The 25,069-nt window shown below is 37.5% G+C and overlaps 1 protein-coding gene and 1 pseudogene across 2 annotated transcripts in view; both read right to left on the bottom strand.

Annotated features, from left to right (window-relative positions):
* LRRC4C (leucine rich repeat containing 4C) overlaps positions 1-25,069 on the bottom strand; it is a 1,265,570-nt gene that overhangs the window by 896,603 nt on the left and 343,898 nt on the right. The window lies entirely within an intron of this gene.
* Positions 9,147-13,880, bottom strand: LOC116758374 (annotated as a pseudogene).

Genomic DNA, 25,069 nt, shown 5'->3' on the forward strand with positions numbered 1-25,069 from the left:
TAACGCATATATATGGAATCTAAAAAAAAGGTTCTGAAGAACCTCGGGGCAAGAGAGGAATAAAGATGCAGATGTAGAGAATGGACTTGAGGACACGGGAAGGGGGAAGGGCAAGCTGGGACAAAGTGAGAGAGTGGCTTGGACTTATATATATTACCAAATGTAAAATAGATGCTAATGGGAAGCAGCCACAGAGCACAAGTAGATCAGCTCGGTGCTTTGTGTCCACCTAGAGGGGTGGGATAGGGAGGGTGGGAGGGAGACGCAAGAGGGAGGGGATATGGAGATATATGTATACATATAGCTGATTCACTTAGTTATGAAGCAGAAACTAACACACCATTGTAAAGCAATTATACTCAAATAAAGATGTTAAAAAAGAAAGAAAGAAGGAGGGGATATGGGGCTCTATGTATATGTATAGCTGATTCACTTTGTTATACAGCAGATACTAACACAACAATGTCAAGCAATTATACTCCAATAAAGATGTTAAAAAAACAAAACAAACAAACAAAAAAGCTTCCATATCACTGGACTCTACTTCTCTTGTATTTCGCTTAGTAATGGAGAGCATGTGAAATAATCATCAGTCCTCCTATTTGCCACAGTCTCTAATATTAAGTGATATTTTTCTCCTTACTGGTGTTTCCTTGTGTTAGTAAAGAACTCATAAGAGTAACTGAAGGACATGACAGAACAAGCCATACGTAACCCCTTAGGATAGGTAAATATTTCTAATTCTAATAGCAAACCCATTGGGAGTTCAATAATTATGCCTTTATAAAGTAAAACACAGTTTTTATAAGTAATAAAGATAGTAATCTGGCTTCCACATTCTGCCTTTGCCTTATTTCTCAATTGGCTCTGAAACAAGTTAGAGGAAGAAGAGATAATTATTTAATCATTCAAAGGCACTAATAACCTCCTTCCTTCTGTCTCCAATTATCCTCTCTACCTCATAGCTTATGTTCTCTCACTTTTTTATCACACACCCCACTCCCTCCACCTCACCTCATTCCAATCCTATCCTCTTTTTTTTAATGACCTGAATGAAGGTTTACCATTTCCTAGAGGTGGTGTGGGTGTGCAGATTCAGACATCTTGATGATTCTTTATCCAGGGTGTCTCAGGGGTCGTAAGACCACTGCCAGGTTCAGTGATTCACTAAGAAGACTAAGAGGACTCAGCATATAGTCATACTCATGGCTGTGATTTATTACAGTAAAAAGATACAAAGCAAAATCAGCAAAGGCAAAAGGCACACGGAGCCAAATCAAGAAGGAATGAACGACAAGCTTCCACGAGTCCTCTCCCAGTGGGTTCACACTGTATGTGCTTAATTCCTCTAGCAATGAATTTTGACAACACATGTGAAATGCCATCTACCAGGAAAGCTCACTAGAGCCTCAGTGCCTGGGGGTTTTATTGGGGACTGACTACTTAGGCACTTTCTGCCTGGCATATACCAAAATTCCAGACTCATAAAAAGAAAGCAGGTGTTCAACACAAACCATATTGCTTGTTCACTTAGTTGCAATGAGCCACTCTCAATTCTGAGAATGGTAGGGATTCTCCCAAAATCCAAGTTTAGGCACCAGTGAAGAGTCAACTTCACAAACAAGCCTGTCTAAGGACAGCAGTCTCAGGTCTGTGTTAATCTTCTCTGCATACAGGGTATCTGTGGTCCAGAGACACCCTTTAAAGGCACTTTATCATAATTATATAATGGGCACTTAATATCCTAGTACTATGTGAGGCATACTAACAAAACAAAGAAACTGAGAGCATTGTTTCATTATCTAAAAGGAAAAAGTTAATTACATAAGAAAAAGAATATAGAAGAAGACAATCATTTATATAACCGAATTTACCTTCATTATTCTCACAATCTATAATTATATTTAATTCATCAATTATTGAAAATCCCCATGAATTTAAATCACCATGCCTACATGCATCTTATTATGTCCCAGAATACTCATAGTACACTGTCTTCAAATTTTCCTTTATAGAGCTTCCATGATGAATTAATGGGTTCTCTAATAAAATGAGTTTGTTTGTGGTACACTCCCAGAAACTAAGGAGAAGTGTTATTTGGGGTATTAATACCAAACACTTAGTTATTATTAGAAACATTATTTCTTTTCATCTCTCTAGAAACCCTATGATATGTATATTCTATTATCCTTCGACAACAAATAATGTGAGGCCCAAAGAAGTAATATGATCAAGCTCATCTAGTAAGTAAAAAAATCCCTGGTGGTCCAGTGGTTAAGACTCTGAGCTTCCAAGCTTCCACTGCAGGGGGCGTGGGTTCGGTTTCTGGTGGGGGGACTAAGATCCCACTTGCCGCGTGGCTGAAAAAAAAAAAGTAATGAGCTGACCAAGGCCTGAGTCTAAAGCGAATAGTTAAATAATTCTGATTTTTGTTTTTTTAATCTAAAAATTGGACAATAATGCCTATCTCCTGGGGGGCTTTCAGTAAAAATTGAAGAAGATTATATGTAAAATGCCTAATACGATGCTTTGGCATTTATCACACTATCAGTAAATAATGGTAGTTGTCATTTGTCTATTCCATAGTCACTGATAACACCTACTACCTAAACCCGTTTCCTAATGAACAGCCACTAAGTGGCCTCTTTGGGAGAATGAAAACAGTTTATAGGATACGGAAGCAGTAGGATTATCTTTAGGGTTAAGATTTGGCTTAAGAACCACGCTTCACCACCAAGGTCATAATTTGAGGAGAAAAAGAAGAGGAAAAATAAAATTAAACAATGATTTTAAAGAGGGCAGTAATTTTTTCCTTATTTTTCCCAAAGTCTAAACAAGTAATAATTTAAATAGGTCAGACAGGAAAATGAGATATGAGAAAAAACTGCACTGTGCCTCAGGTTAGGTCCTGAAGGAGACTATTCATAAAATGGAGATTGTCTCCAATACTACTGAACCTTTTTGTTAGAGGACTTGATTAGCAGAAGAGTCTAGATAAGAAACCAACTTCTTTTTTTATCTCTTTTGGATTTAAAATAACAAAAACACAGGAAACTATTTAAAGGATTCCTGTTATTTCCAAGCTATGTGTTACAATCTGGCTCCCTACAAAAACAATCTCACATACATACGTCTTGGAAATTAGTTATATAACCATCTCTTGCACAAGTACACATATGCCGGACATAAAATCCCGTATTTCTGTTAGGATTTAATACTGGCTCAGAAAATATTTTTGGAATCCACACATACAAAGAATAATTACACCCTAGATCCAGTCAGTATAGAGTTTACATAGTTTCTTATTTGCTTTCTGTACACAAGAATTTAAATGTGTAGGTTTGTATGCCTATGTCCTAATAAATGACATTTGATAATTATGGAGCTAAAAATAAGCAATTATTTCAAATGGCCACTTAATGAGTAACCTAAAGTAAACAAGAAAAATAAAATAAGCAAGATAGCTCTTAAAAGTGCCAATTATTGTCATAGCAGCAATGATGCTTTCACCAAATCCATCATTACTCCAGTTAATGACTGGTGAGTAAGAGTACAGATGACTTTTTCTTTGGTCCAGAAAACTCAGGACATTAACCAAGGAACTGACCATTAATCCCAGGTAATGTAAAGGCCAGCTTTCACAGGATCATTGCTCAAGCAATCTTCTATTCAAACATTAAGTGTAGTTCAGACTGTTAAATCTATAATAATTAAAAAATATTGGTGCATTTTTACAAAGAAGCCTGGCTTGGAGTCAGTTGATTTAATGTTGCCTTTTCTTAATACAGCATCTAATATCCTCAGTTGTACACCTGACATGTAACTTACAATGTCTGGGTCATAGATTTTTAGCTATTTCTTGTAAATTACTAATACCATATTCATCCACCATCTGAATTGACTGCAAATTATGTTAAAACAACAGATGTTTCATCAAAATCAAAAGGGATAATGAAAGAAATTATATACTTATAATTTTTAGAAATATGACTAAAAATAACCATGCAATAAACATTTAGAAGTGATCCCTGGAAATATAAATACTGTGCTAGTAAATACGAACATTTGCAATTAATAAGATGACTGGAAACAAAATTTAATTATAAGAATTGAATGTTGATATTCCAAAGAAAATGTTTTCATGGACAGGCTAAATGTCCAATAATAGGAACTTTTCTGCTACCTGTATTTAAAGAAATAGTATTTAGCCATTAAAAATGATACTGCAAGTATATGCAGGACCATTTAGTTAATTAGCTAATTAATTGATAATTTTCAACTTAATTGGCTTAGAAGATGTTTGCTATATATCGTTAAGTAAGAATCTAGTGTAAGAAGAATGTGCATAATATGAATTATACAGGGAGACGAACCAACATATCAAGAGTATGTACGATATGAGAAAGAGGGAGGCAGGTAGGGAGCAGAAGAGAGGGACAGAGAGAGAAATGAACACCATCCGGAAAAAATAACCATGAAGGTGTGCACATCTCACAGTCTTCATTTCTGGGGTAAGGGAAGGAGTTATATGTTCTGTTTTGTTGTTTTTTATTATTACTTATCTCTTTCAAATTTCTTTATAATGAAGATGCACTGCTGTTTTAAATTAGACAAACGAACATAATTTTAGCCTCAAAAAGATCTATGCACTTGATAGTCGTCAAACAATAACTAAGAAATACCACATCTCTGAGGACACAGAGCAAACTTAACCCAGTTGAACTTTTCTACCACTGACCATTGCAGCCACTCTGCCCTGGACACCTGCCACTTCGTGATAAACATTAGTCAACCACTAACACTGCAGCACAAGAAAGAATAGACCATGGGTGTCCAGCTGTCACTGAGGACCCTTTGTGTTGGTAAAAGGTGAGATGCACGCCTTCCAGATCTGGAGAACTATTGGCATTACTATATAGGCAGGAGGTGCTGCTTAGTCCTACTGATACATTTCATTTAAACAAAGAAACAAAGACCACTAAATGGAAGACAGTGCCTCTTAATAATGTCCCTCTGGCATTAATAATGAGAACCACTTTTATCATGGGCTCACTACTAACACCAACAGTGAACAAGTTGCTTGTGGCTTACAGAGTTAAACAATTGTCCTAATGACACCCAGCCAGTAAGGGGCAGACAGAATTTGAATTCAGGAATTTCTAATTCTAAAAGTCTTACTTTTCCCATCCTTTTGGAATAGAAAGAATTGGAATTCCTCAGGGCCATTCTTCAAGCTATATCTCCTTTATGGACAAAGCACAAGTCTCACTGTTATTCTCAATAAATGAGAAAGTGTAACTTGGGTACTATTTGAGCAAAACTTGGGGAAAATAACTAGATGGCCTACAATAAGAGTATAATAAACAGAGGCATTCATATAATGAGTTATTATATCATGTAGTCATTAAATATGATTTTGAGTTTGCAATAACAGATATGTATTTGTTCCATTTTAATACTAATAGTTAACATTTCTTTTTGAAAACTAACCAGGTACTAGGCATGTCCTAAGCACTTTCCATGTATTACCTCTTTTAGGTCCCATAAACGTCCTATGAATTAGACCATTCAGCCTTATTGTACAGATGAGGTTAGTAATATACATAATTTCTCAGAGCTGGAAAACTGTTAGCCAGAATTTGAAATCAAGAAGTAATAAATGAGTGGGACAAAACATTGCCAATAAAGTATTATCAAAACTGCATTAAATGCATAAAATAAAGTCTGGGATGAAGTATGCAAATATAATGATAATAGACGTCTCTGCATGGCAGGATTTTAAATATTTTCTCCATCTTCAATTCTTTCAAATATTTTCTCTTTTTCTACAATGAAAATATACTATTAGGTTGACTCATAAAAATATTCGCAGTTTTTATACAGTAAAAATGTATGGATGTTGCCGTTTTTGTATAGTTCAACCTAATTAACTTTATGATAAGAATCTTTCACTTATAAAAGAAGATGTGGTACATATATACAATGGAATATTACTCAGCCATTAAAAGGAATGAAATTGGGTCATTTGTAGAGATGTGGATGGACCTAGAGTCTGTCATACAGAGTGAAGTAAGCCAGAAAGAGAAAAACAAATATTGTATACTAACACACATATGTGGAATCTAGAAGAATGGTACAAATGAACCTATTTGTAGGGCAGGAAAAGAGACAGAGACGTAGAGAACAGACATGCGGACACAGGGAGGGAAGGGGAGGTTGGGACGAATTGGGAGATTAGGTTCAACATAAATACATTACCACGTGTAAAATAGCTAGCTAGTGGGAACCTGCTGTATAGCACAGGGAGCTCAGCTTGGTGCTCTGTGACAACCTAGATGGGTGGGATAGGGGGGTGGAAGGGAGGTCCAAGACGGAGGGGATATATGTATACATATAGCTGATTCACTTCATTGTACAGGAGAAACTAACACAACATTGTAAAGCAACTATACTCCAATAAAAAATTTAAAAAATAAAATAAAATAAAACCCCCAATTCCATTTGTTAGAAAAATAAAAAATACACATCTGAGCTCACTCAGACACTGATGTCTGCTATCTTAGTGACATGAGGTATTCAAGAAGAATGAGTCCCAGAGGAAGCAGCCCATGAGAATGGAAGCTTTCTACCCCACATTACTATTATTTGTTCTCTTTGAATTCCTCACGGTGCCTGGTCAGTGCTTTGTGCCAGGGACACTCAATCACCATTACACGTTGACAGATATTTGTACAGTGAATGATCCACATCTCAACTGGGCTAATTTCCTTAAGAGGTTATGGTATGGCCTCTCTGAATCCAGAAAGAGTCATGTTGGGCATTCTCCAGAGCCACTGCACTCTGAGATTTTTTGAGGGATAACAGCTGGAAGAGAATTTATTGAGGGATAACAGATGGAAGAGAATGAAGCTGCCTCTAATCAATTCATTCTGTCAATGCTGAATGACTCCCTCACGTTCCCAACCAAGCATACTGTCCACTGTCGTATTTATGCATGACTCAGTCTAACATCCTGCTGCTTAGTCTAACTACAAAATTATTGAACATGCTGACAGCCAGACTTATAATTAGTAAAGCAGTGGATCAGAGGGCATCAGAATGATGCTTACTGAGATACCTCATGTCACATACTTGCAATGATGAAATACATTTTGCATTAGTATGAAAATAACTTAAAAGATGTTCTTTCAATTCTAGAACAGGTAAGTGTGACTGAAGCTCTCTGTGAAATTTTATGGAAAGTATTTCGTCGGTTCCTAGAACATAGCATGTGTCTGACTAAACAGTGATTACTGGTGGTATTATGTTACTGTGATGTATGTATGTATCCACAGAGGTAATCTGTTAATAACAGTGATTATTATTTATCCAAGTGCCTCTGGAGTATGTAATCAGCTCTGCAAAACCACTTCATCTCAATCAAATTCTGTACATCTCTGTTCTTCAATCATTTTCCCATCCATCTTTCACAGGAAAGAAAGGATCATTAAGAGGTTTACCCAAAACTCATACAGGTATCCAGAGGCAGATCTAATACCTAAGCTGATTTTTTCTCATCAGCAACATGCCTGAATATAACTCTAAAAGGTAATATTTATTACTTTGTTTGGAGAATGAGTCCAACCTGCAGCAATAACTTGTGAGCCAATCAAAATGCCATCATAGTTATGGTGGCAGCACATCAACTATTTGGTGATCAATTGCCTTGAACTCTTTCTTCCTTCCTTCCCTTTTCTCCCTCCCTCACTCCTTCCCTCTCTCCCTCCCTTCATTCCTTCCTTTTCTCTCTTCCTCTCTTCCTTGCTTTTCTCTTTTTCTTCCACTCTAAATACTTAGAAGTAGAATAGGTGTACTTATTGCCCTTCATTTCTGCTTTACATGATTTCCTTTTCTCTCCTTCTCTCTTCCTGGCTTTTCTCTCTCTTTCCTTTTCTCTTTCTCTCTTCCTTCCTTTTCTCTCTTCCTTGCTTTTCTCTCTTTCTTCCACTCTAAATACTTAGAAGTAGAATATGTGTACTTATTGCCCTTCATTTCTGCTTTACACGATTTCCTTTTCTCTCCTTCTCTCTTCCTGGCTTTTCTCTCTTTCCTTTTCTCTCTTTCTTTCTTCCTTCCTTTTCTCTCTTCCTTGCTTTTCTCTCTTTCTTCCACTCTAAATACTTAGAAGTAGAATATGTGTACTTATTGCCCTTCATTTCTGCTTTGTATGATTTCTCTACATGCTCCCCTAAAAACACCATGTCCTTTGAATAGCATATCATATGACTATATGTCCGTAAATGCTTCTTTATTAAAGTCCTCTTATTTTCCCCTAGATAATTATCTTAATGGAGTCTGGCTGCTTCCATTCTAGCATTGATATGGCCATTTTACTGAAAGCATCCAGTAAGGTTTTTTAAAACTACATTTGATCATTTTACTCTTATGCTCTAAACCTTTAGTGGTTTTCCACTACCTTCAGGAAAAAAAAAAATCTTATTATTCGTTTGTTTTAAAATCCAAAGTACCAAAGAATCAACATCGTGAAAATGACTATACTACCCAAAGCAATCTACAGATTCAGTGCAATCCCTATCAAGCTACCAATGGCATTTGTCACAGAACTAGAACAAAGAAATTCACAATTTGTATGGAAAAACAAAAGACCCCGAATAGCCAAAGCACTCTTGAGAAAGAAAAACGGAGCTGGAGGAATCAGGCTCCCAGACTTCAGACTATACTACAAAGCTACAGTAATCAAGACACTATGGTACTGGCACAAAAACAGAAATACAGATCAATGCAACAGGATTGAAATCTCAGATATAAACCCACACCCATATGGTCACCTTATTTTTGCTGAAGGAGGCAAGAATATACAATGGAGAAAAGACAGCCTCTTCAATAAGTGCTGCTGGAAAAACTGGATAGCTACATGAAAAAGAATGAAATTAGAACACTCCCTAACACCATACACAAAAATAAACTCAAAATGGATTAAAGGCCTAAATGTAGACACCATCAAACCCTTGCAGGAAAACATAGGCACAACACTCTATGACATAAATCACAGCAAGATCCTATTTTTTTTTTTAAGGTTAAAATAAAAATTCTATTTTGTTGTCATTATAAGACAAAACAGAATCTAGCATGTCAAGGAAATCTATTCATACTTCAGGTCCTTCTCCACCAGGAACCAGCATTGTTATTTCCATTTAACAAAATTTGATCTAATTTAGTAATTCTTCTTCCTTCTGGTGTGATTTGAAACTCAATGACATCTTCGAGTACCATATTGACAAAGTCATCAAATCCCATAAGTGTGCAAACAATCTCCTTATCACTCTTCATCACAATGTGAATCCTTGATCCTATACCCTTGTCCACAAGCTCTAGAGGGAGAAGCTGAGACGGGATGCTGGTTAGCCACCGTGGCTATGCCAGAAGTGGTCTCGCAAGATCCTTTTTGACCCACCTCCAAGAGGAACGGAAATAAAAACAAAAATAAACAAATGGGACCTAATGAAACGTAAAAGCTTTTGCACAGCAAAGGAAACCATAAACAAGATGAAACACAACCCTCAGAATGGGAGAAAATATTTGCAAGTGAAGCAACTGACAGGATTAATCTCCAAAATTTACAAGCAGCTCATTCAGCTCAATATCAAAAAAACAAACAACCCAATCCACAAATGGGCAGAAGACCTAAATAGACATTTCTCCAAAGAAGATATACAGAATGCCAACAAACACATGAAAGAATGCTCAACACCACTAACCATTAGAGAAATGCAAATCAAAACTACAATGAGGTATCACCTCACACCAGTCAGAACGGCCATCATCAAAAAATGTACAAACAATAATTGCTGGAGAGGGTGTGGAGAAAAGAGAACCCTCTTGCACTGTTGGTGGGAATGTAAATTGATACAGCCACTATGGTGAACAGTACAGAAGTTCCTTATAAAACTAAAATTAGAACTACCATATGACCCAGCAATCCCACCACTGGGCGTATACCCTGAGAAAACCATAATTCAAAAAGAGTCATGTACCACAATGTTCATTGCAGCTCTATTTACAATAGCCAGGACATGGAAGCAACCTAATTGTCCATCGACAGACAAATGGATAAATAAGATGTGGCATGTATATAGAATGGAATATTACTCAGCCATAAAAAGAAACGAAATTGAGCTATTTGTAGTGAGGTGGATGAACCTAGACTGTGTCATACAGAGTGAAGTACGTCAGAAGGAGAAAAACAAATACCGTATGCTACCACATATAATGGAATCTAAAAAAAAGGTTCTGAAGAACCTCTGGGGAAGATAGGAATAAAGACACAGATGTAGAGAATGGACTTGAGGACACAGGAAGGGGGAAGGGCAAGCTGGGACAAAGTGAGAGAGTGGTATGGACTTATATATATTACCAAATGTAAAACAGATAGCTAGTGGGAAGCAGCCGCATAGCTCAGGGAGATCAGCTCAGTGCTTTGTGACCACCTAGAGGGGTGGGATAGGGAGGGCAGGAGGGAGACGCAAGAGGGAGGGGATATGGGGATATATGTAAATGTATAGCTGATTCATTACGTTATAAAGCAGAAACTAACACAACATTTTAAAGCAATTATACTCCAATAAAGATGTTAAAAAAAAAAAAATCCAAAGTACCAGACCTTACTCTTTTCCAATTTTAAAAGAACCTCCTATTATTCATTCCAAACTAGCCACATTCCCCTCACAAGCTAGTTTCTGCCTCAGGAACTTTGCACGTGTTATTAGCTCTGGCTGGAACGCCCTGGCCTGGAACTTTGCTTTATTGGTTTCCTCATTTTCTTCTGGTTCCTACACAGATATCATGTTCTCAGAGAATCCTTCTCCAATGATCCCATGTTAATAGCTATCTACTTCTTGTCATTCCTTAACTTATTACACTACTTCATGTTTCTTCACAGCACTTAATGTACTTTTCATTATTTAGTTTATATTATGTACTTTTTTTCTCTTTTTGCCTTTATTTTGTTTTCTGCATTGAAATGGAAGGTCTATACAAGGTCAAGATGTATCTCTCTCTTGCTTAAAGGTCCATCCCTCTTACCTAGAACGGCAACTGCCACACAGTAGATATTCAGTAGATATTTATTTATTGAATAATTTTTAAAAAATAGGTCAAAAATAATTATAGAGAATGTGACAAGTGGCTTTATTTTCTTCTGTGTAACTCGTTTAAAGCTTAAAGGCTGAGTTTCAAGCCTTAACATACAACTTTGACCTTTCTCTGATATAGTCCTCTAAGTCCATTACGAAGTTTCAGATTTCCTTTTTATCCAACTTTTGAAGAGGAAATTGTGAATACTTAATGCCTACTTCCTGTGTTTGCATAAAGAAGAAAGAATTCCCTAGATGGAAAGGAACCTGTAAGGTTTCTTTCACCAGAACTCTTCTCCCTGGGAGGAGGAATGACTTAGCTGATGAAGAGATAGAGAAAAGGAACATGGCCCCTGTAGCTCAGTACGCTGAGATTTCATTCAGGTGGACCCATCTTCTTCTCAGAAGTTTGTTTAACATTTTCTCTCCTACAGAGGCAGAGCCTGTCCCCAGGCATGGGGTAGAGACAGGAGTTGGGTTGGAACGGAGACGAGAACGATGTAGTCATATCTCTGACAGACTATTTAAGTGTTTTTAGTTCAGGGGTGCAGGGTTTATATTAGGAAATCACAGTTTGATTGCAGGTCAAGAAATATTCTCAGAATTAGTTTTATTAGCATTGAACCTGATATTTAATTTTTTACCTGTCTGACTCCTATGTTTGATTTTTCAACTGTTTCAGACCTCAGAGTGAGAAGAGGACAACAATTTATTTTTACTCCTAAAACCCAAACACATATGCTGATTCCCTCTATGCTACATTGTTCCTCACTATGTACACGGTCGCTTACTCAATATTTAATGAGAGCCTACTAAGGACAGTACCCTCTGAAATATCAAGGACAAAAAGATTAATAAAATATAGTATTGACCTCATGGAATTAGTATTCTAGTGGTTGCTCAAATTAACTCTAACTCTAATCGACCATACAACATATCCAGGGCACTCTAGCTTGAATGAATACGCAAAGTACAGAATTCTATTTTTTCAAAAGTTAGATGATTAATATTCTTTCCCATTTTACAGTACTTCACCTTATTACTCCAAGCCACATAGGTCAAGGATGATAATGTGATTCAAGCACCATTAAATCTTGATACTATTCTTTTATTTCAAAGGGGGAAAAAGTACATACACAATAAATAAGCATGAAGTAATCTAAAGCGGATATAAAGATATCAATCCCATCATAGAAGCCAGGAGACAAGTCATCAGTCAGACTTTAATCAGCAGCAATGAATGGGATGAAAAATGAACAGCATTCTGGGGGTAATCTTAAAGACTATACGCTTTTCTCCAAGATCACCTGTTTCTTCAGTGGCAACTGCGTCAGTGTTCCATTGTGTTTATAATGAACAAAAACAAAGGGAAACGGAAAAGGAGGCAGGGAGGAAGGAAGGGAAGACAGAAAGAAAGATTGGAGGAGAGAAACAAGAGGCCTAGAGGGAGTGTCTATCCAGTTTGCTTAACTGGGATATTTGTGAATGTAATGGCTTGGGGGTGGGGAGCCTGGGGAGGGGTGTTAAAGAAAGGCTATAGCATCCAGACAAGGCTTTGTAAGCCACAGTAAGAAATTTTGACTCTATTCAAGGAGAAAAGGAAGGCTGCCGAAAGATTTTGTCTAGAAGAATGACGTATTCTAATTAGTGCGTGTAAAGATCAACTTGGCTGCAGCAAGAATACATTTGATGGAGCATGACTCCCATTTCCAGGATATTTTTATTCTAATACCTTATATGCTTTTCAAAGGTATGAAAAGAGAATGAATACGAAGGGGTAAGTGGTTTAGAAACAAGGCAAGTCCCAAGTTCCTACCCACGGAGGCATTGTTTTTTCCTAAGTGACAGGGCAGATTCTCAAGTGGCCAAGCCACTGGACAGACCTTCTCAGGAGATTCCTGAAGGCACAGAAAGCATGGAAGGATCCAGATGCTCATGCATCATGTTCCAGGAGTAGGACTGTGACAGCTTCTCACCCAACTTGACATAACATATCAAGATATATTCAAGAAGCCTAAACACCACTGGGAAAAGCATAACATGGTACACTGGAAGGAAAACTTGGCTGGGGAATTCTAGAAGACCTTTGTTTGAGTTCTAATATATGATTCCATTTTGAATACCTCTGTTCCATCCCATAGATGCCAGGTTGTGTCAACACGATGAGCTCTTTATGCAAACTAAGGATTCCTAAATATGGATTAGACAGAAGTGTTACCATGGTCTTATTATGTACGTATTGATTATGGGTAGCCATCCTACCACCATGATAGGAACAGTGTACTACTATGTGAGATTTGAGGGAGCTCCCAGGATATAGCTGCCATTCCAAACTGAGAATAGTAACACCCCAAAGGTACTCCAGACTACTAGTAGCCTGTGGAACAACCATCATGGTACCTCCAATATCACCTCATAAAATAGCTGGAACCAATCCCTCAGATAATTTGTCTACTCCATTCTAAGAGACTACCAGGAACAATTTTACCAACCTCTAAAGGAATGTAGCTTACTTCTTAGACATCAGGGATTTATACATTTATTATGATACTTTCCCTGTAGATGGCCACAAATTGTCTCACTTCAAAAATTTTCCAAAAGGTAGATCTTGAATAAAGGACTCATTTCCTGAATCACACCAAGACACTGCACGAACCAGGTGTGACCCTGCCTCACATCCCTGTTTACACGGTGGCCATCGGAAGTTTGAACCCTCCTAGTTTTACGTCCTTCTGGTGCTTTGCGCATCTCTAATCTAACTCTTTCCCTCATTGCTTCCCTGTGTTTGTGCCACTATAACCTCCACTTATTTAAATACTCCTCCCTGTGATAAGCTACTAGAGTTGTAGGCTTTCCCAACGTTCTTGAAAGCACAGCAGGCTCTAGAAGTGAAGAGGAAGGTGAAGAAAGTAAGTCTTGGTTTGGGGGGGCACACCCATATAGTCTGCTTCTTTGCTTTGCTCCCTTCCCTCAAACCCCAAGTTTCTACTCTGGGAGGACAGGTCATGGCAATGAAGAGATTTCATGTTATAAATTTTGTGCTTAGAAGTTCTAGAGAAAATCACTGTGGTCACTCTTCATGTAACATCCTTGACTATATTTGTCAATTCTTCCATTGGTCAGATATCCCAGGTCCCTTCAGTTTTCTTCAATTTTAAAGTCACTGTAACCTTTTAGCCAGTCTCTGATGGCTCTTTTTATGGATAAAAGATTCATTAACCTATAAAATAATAGCAAAGCTCAGATGGCTTGCTTTCTGCAAAATTATTAACCTGTACAAAAGATATTGAAATCCATTCCTAAAACTCTAAGACTAACATTCTGGGAATAAACATTTCAGTACTAAATATCTATATCAAATAACTTTCTGTGAGTCTCAAATAAAACAGATTGTGAATTTTTGCTTGTACCCTAGTGATCCAAGAAAATAAATTTAATAAAAGACCTGGTAGTGGTGTAAAACCCTTAGGGCAAAACCTACAAAATGAATTAAACATACCAAATTTCTCTTCACTGAAAAGGCAATTTGGGTATTACTCTACACTCTCTCCCTTACAGAAAGAAGCAGTCACTACTATCAATAAGGTTGATTCTGAAGAAGTTTGAATATGAAACGTTTATCCCACTTATTGCATTTTATCCTCCATGGGTAATACGATTGATTCATTGCTGTAACTTGTGTTTCTAGTCAATTATACTCTCCAGTACTCTTGCCTGTGGCTGAACATCCAAGAAGAATAACTTTTTGAAGAAGAAAAATTAAATAGCGCCCACTGAGGCTTGTTTTTCAAAATTCATTAAAAAGTAACTAATTTCTGATGCCATATACAAACTCTTAGAGAAATATATTCTAACAAACCACAGGACTGTGTGGCTAAAATACCACTTTTTTTGTTTGTTTGTTTTTTCATCTTTTATTTTTATTTTTGGCTGCATTGGGTCTTTCTTCATTGCTGTGCACAGGCTTTCTCTAGTTGCATCGAGCGGGGGCCATTCTTCATTGCAGTGCAGGGCTTCTCATTGCAGTGGGTTCTCTTCTTGTGGAGCACAGGCTCTAGGATCATGGGCTCAGTAGTTGTGGCTTGCAGGCTCTAGAGCACCGGCTCAGTAGTTGTGGCACGTGGGTTTAGTTACTCCTCGGCATGTGGGATCTTCCCAGGCCAGGGCTCAAACCTGTGTCCCCTGCATTGGCAGGTGGATTCTTAATCACTGTGCCACCAGGGAAGGCCCTAAAATACCACTTTTATACTAAATGAAAAATCATAATGCAAGCCATGAAAGTAGAGCTGCCTACCTGGGATTTCTGAGAAGTGGTTGCTTTGGTTGCTGTAAGAGTAAATGATCTCTGAAATAAGATACTATATTTGGGTTATTCATCCCATTTCTCTCTTCCTCTAACATTTTTAGATTGCACGCAATGCTTCTGATCAAAGGGCAGAGGAAATGCACTCACTGGATTTAAACAACTCTGTTCTCATTCCCAAAATCTCAAATATGGCATATGAGATAGCTGTTCTGTAACATCAGTTAAAGCAGAGGAACAAAGAATGCTAATGTAACTAAATTCCTATGCTTGATCCACAAAGCTTGAGCACTAAGAAAAATCAAAATGTATTAAAATGAAGATGCTGATGACTAGCCAGGTATAACTGGAATTTTGCAGAATTACATTCCATACCTGAATGTCAACGTAAAAGGAAGCCGTCCATATCAAAGGTAAGGCATAAAAGAAGGTATAATATTCTATAATAATGATGTTTATGAATGTTGAAAATAAAGCATTATTTTACATCTGTATATCTTACAACCTGATCTAGATTACAAGTTCCTTGATAACACAGATCATCCCTTACATGTCTTTTATCCTTTTATTGTACTACCTGTCCCATAGCAATTGGTCAGTAAAACATCATTTTTCCTAAGACTGGTAAAGCTATCTTACACTAACAAAGAATTTTAGAGCCAGGGACTTCCCCGGCAGTCCAGTGGTTAAGACTCTGCGCTTCCATTGCAGGGGGCACAGGTTCGATCCCTGGTCGGGGAACTAAAGATCCCGCAAGTGGTGTGGCGTGGTCAATAAATAAATAAATAAAATGAAGGAGTCACTTTGAAAAAGAAAAAGAATTTTAGAGCCAGAAGATATCCTGGAAAACAATTAACACTAATGTCACCTTCATAGATGTGCAAATTGTGACTCAGAATAGCTCCTCACTTTCTCAAGGTCAAACACTAGTCTATCATAGATGAAGGACTAGAATCAGGGTTTCCATTTCCAGACCCGTTGTTCTTTCCAATGCAGTCTATCCAATCTCATCAGTATATATGAAATAATTACACTGAGAAATTATAATGTCACCTTGCATAATGTAAATATTATGGCTTCAACAAATATCTTTTGAGGCTATACAATGTGCCAGCTGCTATGGAGAGAGCAATGAGTAGGACAAACTCCCCTCTCTAAAGAAGCTGACAGTATGACAGAGATGATAATCTATATATAAATAATTGTTTCCATTGCCTAAGGGATAAAGCAATGTTCCCTAAGACAGCATAAAAGAATGGCCAAAACAATCTTTTTAAACAAATGAACAAAATTGGAGGACTTGAACTTTCTGGTTTCAAAACTTACTACAAAGCTATGGTAATCAAGACAGTGTGGTACTTGCAAAGGATAGACATAGACCACTGGCAAAGAGTTAAGAATTCAGAAATAAACTTTACATTTATGGTCAATTGATTTGTAAACAAGATGCTAAGGCAGTTTAATAGGGAAAAATAGTTATTACCACAAATCATGCTGGTACAATTAGATATCCACATTCTCAAGATGAATTTAGACCTTTATTTCAAACTGTATGCAAACATTAAGTCAAAATGAATCATAGAGCTAAATGTAAGTGCTAAAACTCTAAAACTCCTAAAAGAAAACATAGGAGCTGATCTGTGTATCAGAGTTAGGCAAAGATTTCTTATATATGACACCAAGAGCACAAGCAACCTAAGAAAAGAACTGACAAATCAGATGTTATCAAAATTAGTAACTGCTGCACTTCAAAAGATATCATCAAGCAAGCAAAAAGACAGGCCACAGATTGGGGGAAAATATATGCAAAACACATATCCAATAAGGAACATGTATCCAGAATATGTAAAAATAAAATCTTAAAACTTAAATCTTAAAACTCAAATTACCCAGTTAAAAAAATGGACAGTAAATCTGAATAAATATTTCATCAATGAAGGCACACAAAGAGTCAGGAAGCATTCAAATAGTCTCAACATCATTACATTATTAGAGAATGCAAATTTATTTTATTTTATTATTATGTTGTTTTTTTTTTTGCAGTACGCGGGCCTTTCACTGTCGTGGCCTCTCCCGTTGTGGAGCACAGGCTCTGGACGCGCAGGATCAGCGGCCATGGCTCACGGGCCCAGCCGCTCCCCGGCATGTGGGATCTTCCCGGACCGGGGCACGAACCCGTGTCCCCTGCATCGGCAGGCGGACTCTCAACCACTGCGCCACCAGGGAAGCCCCAAATTTAAACTACAAAGAGATATAACTTCATGCCCACTAAGATGGCTATAACCAAAAAGACAGACAAAAAATGTTGTCAAGGTTGTGGAGAAACTGTAACCCTCATATACTGCAGATGAGAATGTAAAATGGTTAGAGCCATTTTGGAAAACAGTTTGGCAGTTTCTCAGAATGTTAAATGTAGAGTTACCTTATGCCAGCTCCCATTATATCTTATACATATTGCCACCCACACACTCAATTAATTGTGTTTAATTTATCTGCTTATGTTCCTGTCTACTCATTAGACTATAAGCTTTCTAGGAACAAAGGTATATATCTCATTTATTTTTGTTTCTGTTCTCAGTGTTTAGTACATACAGTAGCTTTTCAATAAATATTTGTTGAATTAAAACCTATACAGTAAGGTGTAATGAATCCAAGGAAGTCAGTAAGAAATACCTTCAGTGAAGGCACAGAGACTCAACAGCTTTGCTTGGGAAGATCAAGAATTATTCAGATAACTGAAGCAGCAATCCAGACTGAGGGGCAACTATGGCTTATCTACATATGGAGGAATTGTGTTGGAAATTTACAAACAGAGAAACAGCTTCTCATTGTAAAGAGACTTGTGCAGAAAAAGCTTGTCCAACTTCAAAAAGTAATTCAGAAGAGTGTGTCAGGAAGGCGAATACAAATACAAGACACAGTTTGGAACAAACCTATTAAGATGAAGTAAGAAAGAAGAGTTTTAAAAAATGAAATGATAATAATACAAAAAAAAGAGACTTATCTTTCCTTTCATGAAGCACCAAATGAAAGAATGATTGCAGGGCTGCTTGTCCTTTGTTGTGTCATTTGGAGGTAGTATTGTTATCATTTCACCTTTTTTTGCAACATTCAATCAAGAAATACAGGGAGCCCAAAATTTTCATCTTAACTGCAAGGAAACTGAAGACTAGAGAGAGAAAATTTTTTATCCAATGTGACTCAGCAACTCAGTGACAGAACTTAAGTATCAACCTAGGACCTTGGGTTCTTGGTCCAGGACTTTCTCTTCTTAATTTTATTATACTCTTACTGTTACTATATTTTTTCCATTCTTATTATAAGTGTGTGTGTATGTGTGTGTGTGTGTGTGTGTGTGTGTGTTTGGAAATATGGAGGTGAGGAGTGGGGCAGAGCCATGGCAGCAGCTTGCCACGTAAAGTTGTGATGTTTAATAATAGTAATGGTTAAAGTGTATTATTAAGTGTTTATTTGGCATAAAGCACTGTGCTAAGTATTTTATACATGTAATTTCTGTTGATTATCTCAGCCTCCTAAGAATTTATCTATGAAAAAACTGAGGCTCAGGAAAGTTAAGAAAACTGTTTAATGTCATCTAACTAGTAAGAGATAGTGTCTGGGGCTACATGACTCAGAAGTCCATGCTGCTACATGCCATATTATACTGCGATCCATTCCTCTCAATCTACTGCTCAGCGTCTACTGCTTTTGTTTTTTGTTTTTTTGGTTTTTTTTGTTTTTTTGCAGTACACGGGTCTCTCACTGTTGTGGCCTCTCCCGCTGTGGAGCACAGGCTCCAGATGCACAGGCTCAGCGGCCATGGCTCACGGGCCCAGCCGCTCCAGCATGTGGGATCCTCCCGGACCGGGGCACAAACCTGTGTCCCCTGCACGGGCAGGTGGACTCTCAACCAGGGAAGCCCATGCTGCTTTTGTTTTAAGTCATCATTTGGTTTATAAATATTCTTTTTAATGCTATTTCTCATATTTCTGTAGTGAAAGTAATGAATACATCAGAGAATAATATTAATAAACACCTCTCATTGCAGTTACTTAATTGGTAGCATTTAATACGAATTCTTGAATAGTTTTGCTATTGGACTTTTTCTTATAAAACTGTAAAAAAAATTAGTGTTTTTAAAAAAGTTAGCTATAGCAATATATATTCAAATATAAATTGGCATACTAATTAAAATATGTCATTTATGGTTTTTTTAGAGAGTAATTATGTTGTACTTCTAAAACAGAAGCTAAGAAAGAACCCACAGAATATATCAAATTCATTAATTTGAAGGACACTTAAATGAGAAGGTTTGATTATGTCGCTGAGAAACTTAAGTTTACCTTTATGGGATGAGAAAAAAAGAAAAAAAGCGCTCTCTAAGCCAATTAAGAGTACAAACATAATTTCAGGGCAAATGTTCAACATAACACTTGAGAATAAAATGTTTCCTGACAAGAATTAATGGGCTAGTTACAAGTGATTCTTATCAAGTACAACAAATGTATCATTATATTGTGTCTGGATCCTCCAAGTCTTTTCTCTCCTAGCCCCACCCTCAGCCTCTAAACCATGTAACCATCACAACAGACAAGCTGATGTCTGCACCCTTATTTTTCACTTACTCTTGTAGTACTTGTCTGAGCTTTACTTGATATAGCCAAATTCTTACCTATTTACCCATTCTTTCATGTAGAGCCTTACCATAATTAAGGGTTGGGGGGGCTGGCACTGCTTTATAATCTACAAACAAGGCGTCCCTACTTGATTACCATCCAGATTCTCTCTTTAGTGCTATTATCTCATATAAAGGCAGAGAAGTTTCTTTCTTTGTTCATCTTTCCCCCAAAGTCTGAATTTTAGGAGGCACTTCAGTCACAATTATACTTATTCTTTAAGACAGTCTCAGATAGTAGGTCCATTAAGAAATCCACTTGTCGGGGCTTCCCTGGTGGCGCAGTGGTTGAGAGTCCGCCTTCCGATGCAGGGGACGCGGGTTCGTGCCCCCGGTCCGGGAAGATCCCACATGGGTCGGCCCGTGAGCCATGGCCGCTGAGCCTGCGCGTCCAGAGCCTGTGCTCTGCAATGGGAGAGGCCCGCGTACCGAAAAAAAAAAAAAAAAAGAAATCCACTTGTCAATTGGACTACTGTCCATTAAATTGTGTATTATGTGTGGGTGAAGGTAATAAAATGGCATTTTCATAAAATCATTATTATATTGCTAATTATAAAGCTTTACCTTTTGTCTGAATTATTGACTCTTGACAGAAAATGTCCTCCTTTTAAAAGATTCTCAATATTTCCACTGGAAACATGTATTCTAAATGTGAAGTGAACCTTTCTTGTATTCCACAATAACCCAGGTCATTATGATGGTTGATTTACGTAAAACCTAACAACCTATCAAGAATAATAGAAAATGTGTTTACTGGATGTCTGATATACTTAGTGCTTGAGGTGCTGCTTGGAAAAATCAGCATACCCACATTCACCATCAAACTCAAATTCAGAAAACACTGGTGAGGATTACATTTAATGATGGATTTCAACTACTAAAAAAATAGCTTCATGCCCTCATATGTTCTTTTTAAAGCAAGTCCATATAATCTTGAATCAAGCATTTTATATAATCATGAATTGGGAGAAACTGTCACGATAGAGATGGTTTATATATATATGCTATAGAAAACTCACAGACGCTTTATTCAGAACCACAAGCAAAGTTAGAAGGAAATCCACATTGCTTTGGCCTCAGGGTCACAACTTTGAGGCCTCAAGGACTTTTTTTTCTTTTTCTGGTTTTGGTTTTGGTTTGCTTTGTTTTTGTTTATTTATTTCTTATTGAAGTATAGTTGATTTACAATGCTGTGTTAATTTCTGCTGTACAGCAAAGTGATTCAGTTATACATATATATACATTCTTTTTTAAAAAATATTCTTTTCCATTATGGTCTATCATAGGATACTGAATATTGTACTCTGTGCTATACAGTAGGATCTTGTTGTTTATCCATTCTATACATAATAGTTTGCATCTGCTAACCCCAAATTCCCATTCCATCCCTCTCCCACCCAGCCCCCTTGGCAACCACAAGTCTGTTCTCCATGTGAGTCTGTTTCTGTTTCATAAAAGTTCATTTGTGTCATATTTTAGATTCCACATGTAAGTGATATCATACGGTCTTTCTCTTTCTGACTGACTTCACTTAGTATGATAATCTCTAGTTGCACCCATGTTGCTGCAGTGGCTTTATTTCATTCTTTTTTACGGCTGATAGTATTCCACTGCATATATGTGCCACATCTTCTTTATCCATTCATCTGTGGGTGTACATTTAGGCTGCTTCCATGTCTTGGCTATTGGGAATAATGCTGCTATAAACATAGGGGTGCATGTATGTTTTTGATTAGAGTTCTGTCTGGATATACGCCCAGGAGTGGGGTTGCTGGATTACATGGTAATTCTATTTTTAGTTTTATGAGGAACCTCCATATTGTTTTCCATAGTGGCTGTACCAGCTTACATTCCCACCAACAGTGTAGGAGGGGTTCCCTTTTCTCCACACCCTCTCCAACATTTGTTATTTGTAGACTTTTTAATGATGGCCATTCTGACCGCTGTGAAGTGGTACCTCATTGTAGTTTTGATTTGCATTTCCCTAATAATTAGTGATGTTAAGCATCTTTTCATGTGCCTATTGGCCATTTGTATTTCTTCTTTGGAGAAATGTCTATTTAGGTTTTCTGCTCATTTTTTGATTAGGTTGTTTGTTTTTTTGTTGTTGAGTTGTATGAGCTGTTTGTATATCTTGGAAGTTAAGCCCTTACTGGTCACATCATTGACATATTTTCTCCCATTATGTAGGTTGTCTTTTCATTTTGTTTATGGTTTCCTTTGCTGTACAAAAGCTTGTAAGTTTGATTAGGTCCCATTTGTGTATTTTTGTTTTTATTTCTATTGCCTTGGGGGACTGACCTAAGAAAACATTGGTATGATTTATCTCAGAGAAAGTCTTGTCCATGATCACTTCTGGGAGTTTTATGGCATCATGTCTCATGTTTAAGACTTTAAGCCATTTTGAGTTTATTTTTATGTATGGGTTGTTCTAGCTTCATTGCTTTACATGTGGCTGTCCAACTTTCCCAATACCACTTGCTGAAGAGACTGTCTTTTTCCCATCGTATATTCTTGTGAGGCCTCAAGGACTCTGAGCTATGATTTAATCAAGTGACAAACCCAAAATATTGGCAAGTCTCCTCTGCGGTCTCAAAATATCTTCTCTTTTATATTGTACCTGTATCCTGGTACTTAAAAAAATATTTTAAAAGGGGAAGGGGATTTGCTAAAGGAATCAAATGGCTTGTCAAACCCTTCCCACAACATAATTTGTCCTCACTGCAGCTCTTAAGTCTAATCCAAAGTAACCTCTTTAATTCATCTCTTTAAGAATAAGGACAAGGAAGGGAATACTTGCCTCAACTTCAGGGTGTTCCTTTCTCCTCCAACATTGTTTATTTTTTTAAGATCAATGTTTGAGATAATGGTCTCTAATTCTTCCTCCACCATGACAGGATGTATCAAAGACAGAAAGCAATGCCATCTTCTCCTCCTGGAGAACCTTGACCAGTGCCTCAGCGCTTATCTTTCTCAGGTTTCTTCTTGACCTAATTATTTTCTTTATTGCTCTAGGGGAAGTCAGAAATACCAACAACTATCTGCCCTTCTTTATTTCAGTGGATAGCTCTGGAATTAGACCCTACAGTTTGAATCCTGGCTCTAGCACATAATAGCTGAGAGAGGTATGGCTTGATTTTCAGTCTCTGACTCTCCAATTCCTTATCCACAAGAGGAGGACCATAAGAATAGTGCTTACTGTGTGTGGTTACTGAGAGGATTAAATGATTTCATATAGAGCACAAAGTCATGCTTAATAATAACTAATATTTCTTTTCTTAAAATATACATAACTGTTTTATATATTTATATTCAAATGTTTTTATATTTATTTATTTATTTTTGGCTGTGTTGGGCCTTTGTTGCTGCAGGTGGGCTTTCTCTAGTTGCGGCAAGTGGGGGCTCCTCTTCGTGGTGGTGAGCAGGCATTGTGGTGCCTTCCCCTGCTGTGGAGCATGGGCTTCAGTAGTTGTGGCACGTGGGCTCAGTAGTTGTGGCACATGGGCTTAGTTGCTCTGTGGCACGTGGCATCTTCCCGGACCAGGTCTCAAACCCATGTCCCCTGCATTAGCAGGTGGGTTCTTACTTAACCACTGCGCCACCAGGGAAGTCCCAATAACGAATATTTCTCGAGAACTGATTTTTTTTGAGAACTGTAGTTTCCACTTTACATTTAATTCTCACAACAAACTATTATGTATGATTATCGTTCTCATCTTGCAAAAGAGTAAATGAAGAAAAAGAGAAGGTAAGTAACTTATCCAGTCTCAGTAAGATGGTAAATAGTGGAACTGAGATTTTATTCCTAAACTGTACTCTTAGAGCTTAAGCTAAATTTTAGCTTTTGTTATCATCCCTGATATACCTGAGGACAATAAATTAGCCCACACGTGGTGAATATTATCTACGGTCTTTGATGTGTATAATGCTGTGCTCAACTTTTCACTATTACTGTTTGCAAGTTTTATCACCCCATTATTAAAAATATCTTTGTACAGGACTGAATGTCAATATTTCATCTCTTCTTGACTCTTCACCACTTGATATTAATCCAAATGTTGGGAAAGTTTCAATACTGAATATACAAGGTCAGAACTGGTTTCTTTCGTAAAAGGGAGCATTCTTTCTCATTAGCATTTGTGTACTTACAGTGTCCTATTCCAGTGGTTTTTAAATGTTAGCAAGCAACAGAATAACCTGGAGAGCTTGTGAAAACACATAAGACTCACCCCCAGGGTTTCTGATTCAGGATACCTATGTTGGGCTCCAAGAATGTACATTTCTAAAAAGTTCTCAGAGATACAGATGCTGATGGTCTGGGGACCACTTTGAGAACCACTGTGCTGGGCATTATACCAATATATTTATGTCTTAATTCATTTAATCCTCATCATCAATATAGGAGGAAGGTGCTCTTATTATCTACATTCTATAAATGAAGAAATTGAAGGGTCTCAAGCCACACAGCTAGTAAGAGGGAGCACCCTGATTTGAGCAAGCAAGCTACTTCCAAAGCCCTTACACACTTCACAACCCCTCCATTCTGCCTCCTTGAAGCTGTAGGTAATAAAACTCATCATTAATTGTCTCACAAGGTTTTTATGAGATGCCAGTGAATTACAAAATTTGGATGCACACAGCGGCGTGCCTGGCCTGGGGGAGGGAGTTATTAACGCTGCTTTCTGTCAACATATCGGAATTAGGAACCACCACTCTTTCTGAACTTCCACTTCCTTCAGATAAAATACCAATTGTTATGGTACCGACGAACTTGTTTGCAAGGCAGAAATAGAGTTGAGTCGCAGATGTAGAGAACAGACTTGTGGTTACCAGCAGGGAAGGGGGGATGGGACGAATCGGGAGATTGGGATTGATACAGATACACTACTATGTATAAAATAGATAACTAATGAGAACCTACTGTATGGCACAGTGAACTCTACTCAGTGATCTCTGGTG

Source organism: Phocoena sinus, chromosome 8 (assembly GCF_008692025.1).
Source record: "Phocoena sinus isolate mPhoSin1 chromosome 8, mPhoSin1.pri, whole genome shotgun sequence".
Taxonomy (NCBI): domain Eukaryota; kingdom Metazoa; phylum Chordata; class Mammalia; order Artiodactyla; family Phocoenidae; genus Phocoena; species Phocoena sinus.